The 3,945-nt window shown below is 50.2% G+C and overlaps 1 pseudogene; it reads left to right on the top strand.

The window, feature by feature from the left end:
• The first annotated feature begins 265 nt into the window (after positions 1–265).
• On the top strand, positions 266–364 carry LOC127208889 (uncharacterized; annotated as a pseudogene).
• Positions 365–3,945: the final 3,581 nt, after the last annotated feature.

Raw genomic sequence — 3,945 nt, 5'->3', positions numbered from 1 at the left:
ATGTGTTACTAAGACTGGCCAGAGCAAAGGAACTGTTCCTGTGGTGGGGGCAACATCACCCACAGAGGCAGAAAGGATGGGGTGGGCGGCTGGGGATGCGGCTCAGTCGGTAGCGTGCTTGCCTAGGACACTTAAGAGCCCTGGATTTGAGCTCCAGCACCACATGGAACCAGTGATTTCAGCATGTGGGGGATGGGCACAGGAGAATCAAGACCCAAAGGTCATCCCCAGCTACATATAGAGCTGGGGCCAGCCTAGGCAATAAGAAATCAGCACATATACTAAAATTGGAACGATACAGAGAAGATTAGCATGGCCCCTGCGCAAGGATGACACGCAAATTCGTGAAGCGTTCCATATTTTTAAGAAATGGCTGAAAAAAAAAAAAAAAAAAAAAAAAAAAAAAAAAAAAAAAAAAGAAATCCTGCCTCGGAAAGCTTAAAACGTAGAAAGAAGAAAAGATGGGGCTGGGGGGCTGGAGATAGGCCAATGCCTCTTTCACCCTCTGACTCATTAGCATCATGGCCTCATGACCCCCTCAGCAGCAGGAAACAGAGGCCTCAAATACGCTAGTGAGACATTCATGGGCAATGGGGGTGTGTGGCTCCTTCCTGAGAAGTAGAGCCAGGAATTTTAATCTTTGCAGTTTTTTCCAAGTGAGGCAATACAGTTGTGTGTGTGTGTGTGTGTGTGTGTGTGTGTGTGTGTGTGTGTGTGTTACAAAGGCTTAATTGTTCAGCCTAGAACTGTGCCTGACACGGAAGGCTCAAAAATATCTGTTGATGAAATGGACAAATCCTAAATAGCATGAAAACACTATTTTCACATGTCTCATTTTTATTTTACTGGAGGGGTAGAAATAGAGACGTAGTCTAGAGCTCCCAATCAAGGAGCCCGGATGTCAGCCACAAAGGTTGGGAAGAGGCAGGGATCCTCAGGGGTTGAGAATAGACGGCCCTGACTAGGCCACTGGCAAGTGTGTCTGTATATGTGTCCCTAGAACAGGCTACAGTGCAGCTGTGCTAGGAGTCCAAACCCCACACAACCATGACCAACAATGTGTCAGGCAGGGGGGCCATGGTAACTGTATTGCTATGGCCACAGACCCTATTTCATTTCTCTCTCTGCCCTTTGAGCATTGCCTTTCCTATACCACATGGCTGTGTCTCTCTTTACTGAGCTGGGAAAGGAAGGGTCACTACTCCTTGCTTTTATCTGGGATTGGTGAAAAGAAGGCCGTGCCCAAAGGCGATGAGGACTGTAGGATGGACACACATATCAGGTGCTCCTCTCAAGAGCTGATTTGTGAAAGGAAGCATTTTCTCCTCATGGGGGGTGGGGGTGGGTTCAGTGTAGCGGCACCTACAGATTTCTCCAGCTGCCAGGGGAAGCAAAACCCCTAAGAGTTCCTTGTTTAGGGATGTTACAAAGTATCATGATTAAATTTCATTGTTGGCTTAACTGGATTTGGAGCCACCTGGGAGACACACCTCTGAGAGAGATGTAACTGAGAAAGGAAAAACTCAGGGTGAGTAGGGCCCGTGAGTGAGCGCCTGTGTTCAGCATCTCTCTCTGCTTCTTACCTGCTGAAGCAACATGGTCTTTCACCTCACACTCCTACATCTGAGTATGAATCTTCCATACCATGGTGCTCCATAGTATCAGACTATGAGTGAAAAGAACCCTTTCCTATTGAATGGGGTTTTTTTTGGGGGGGGGGGTTGTTTTGGGGGAGGGGCGGGAGGCCTGGTATTTTATCCTAACAACAAAAACAAGAAGTAGCTAATCCAGGGGGCTCCAGGGAGAATTACAACATTGGGAGCTGGGAAAGCTGGGTAGTCCCAGGCTGGCTGCCTGCATCTTTTAGCCTGAATGACAATTGGGTGACTGCAAAGATGAAGGTCACCCTAAGGCAAGGTCTCAGTTGCACAACACCCAATCACTGGATTTCACCACCATGGCAGACAGACTGTCTTGTCACCTCCCTGTCAGGGCTGGGACACCTCTGCCTTTCCCATCTGCCGTCTGCCTGCCACCCCTGTGTGAGTCTCTAGCCACCCCAACAGCCTTCTTCTCCCAGGCCTCAGGGCAAGGGCCTCTCGGACTCAGCTGAGTACACCTGTCCCCGCCCTGCCACCCGAGACTCTCTTTGTTGGGTCCCAGAGCAGGCTGGTTTCCTCTGTGAAAACAGAATCTGAGCAGGTCTGACAGGGGTGACGGAGGCATGGGTGGTGATGACAATGACAGCTGAGACACAGCTATTCACCAGCAGAAGTGTCATTAGTCAGAAGGTGCCTACTTAGCATCTACACTCCAGATCAACCTCTTGAAACTGTCAGCTTGGGGTGGCCCCTCACACTGCCCCCAGAATCTGCTTTCAGAAGAGCTTTGTTTCTGCTTTTGTATCTGCCCCGGAACCTGGCTCGGGGCCAGCAAATAGGGCTCTGTTGGCAAAATCAGTTTCATTCCTATTTGAGCCCTGGGAGAGACTAACTCTCTACAGAGCTTCCGGCATCTCAACTGCCTTAAAGATGGTACCCAGCACCCTAAACCCCAGCCCCTTACGTCTGGCTGACTGGGTCTAGGCTGACATGCAGCCAGCATTTTCTAAGTTGTTGTTGAGGGATTGAATGGCACAAAACTGGAGCTGGGAAAGTCCCTTGGCCACGGCTACAGCCACACCCTCTTCTGTGTTCTGTGGAACCAAATAGTTTAAAGGCCAGCTGAGCTGCACTCTTTATAGAGTTTTGTCCTCCCTAGATATGCTGGGCATAGTCCCCAACCCACCTTACAGGCTGTATGGACCACTTCATCCCGCCATTTTTCATATTGCCTGCCCCTTGACTCTGGCTATGTATATCCTTTTTGGAGTCCTCAGACCCTGCCTGGGGCCTGACTTGGCTGTCACTATAATGCCTACCTCTAATCTCTCAGGAAGTCCAAATAACCTTCCCATGGCCTGCTGTCCTATGTGCATACAGATTCACCAGCACCTCACCTCAATCACAGGCTGCTGCGAGAGCATGTCCTTGGGTGGCCAGAGGTAATGTGACTTGGAACTGCCAGACAGGACATACAAATAGGACTGTTTCAGTTAGCTCCTCTGGATGCTCTCTGGGATCCTGCCATGGTAGGAACTGTGGATTGGACATAATAAGAGGGGAGGACAAGCCACCATATGGTAGACATAGGCAGAGTCAAGGGCCAGGCAATATGAAAAATGGTGGAAGGATACAGGGGTATATACATGCAGATTTCCAGCCAGGCTAGCAGCTGGGGGAAGAGAGCTGGCTCCAAAAAACTGAACATGAATAGAGCAGGCTCCACACACAGACCTGTGACCATTGGGCCATAGTAGCTCAGCCTCTTAGCCCTCTGGCCAGCAAGCACTGTAGCCTCCCAAGAAGTTACTTTAAGTATGAGCTGGCCCACCAACTTTACCCCACCCTACCCATGGCTGTGTGCATCCCTGGACAGTCTGAGCTGAGCACTCCCTCAGCCTGAAGTTGTTCGTGCCCCGCCCTCCCCTTCACCCTAGGCTCAGGGCCAAAGGCATATATCCCAAGCACATCAGTTCCTAACAGAGCCTGCCAGCTCTACCAACCCATCAAGGAGAGGGCACTGTGGTTTCCTCTGGCCTTGGACAGCTCTGGTAACACATAGAGAGCCTGGGCATCATGCCCTGAGCTACTTGGGGGTCCCTTGAAGGGCAAGGACAGTAACTGCAGTCACTCAGGCAGCAGGAGCAGAAGTCCTCATTCTCCTGAGGCCTCCTCACACCCTCCTTGTCTCTTTCTGAATCATGGCCAAGGTCTATACTAAGACAATGACTCCCGTGGCAGTTAGGACATTGTTAATAGCAAATGTTAATAGCCAAGTTTTCTGTTGATTGCTGGAGAAAGTGAGATAGGCACAGTTCTTGCCCTCATGGGTGCCTCAACCCTA

The sequence above is a fragment of the Acomys russatus genome, chromosome 25, assembly GCF_903995435.1.
Source record: "Acomys russatus chromosome 25, mAcoRus1.1, whole genome shotgun sequence".
NCBI lineage: Eukaryota > Metazoa > Chordata > Mammalia > Rodentia > Muridae > Acomys > Acomys russatus.
Note: the sequence above shows the minus strand (reverse complement) of the source record. Positions and strands in the feature narration are given on the sequence as shown.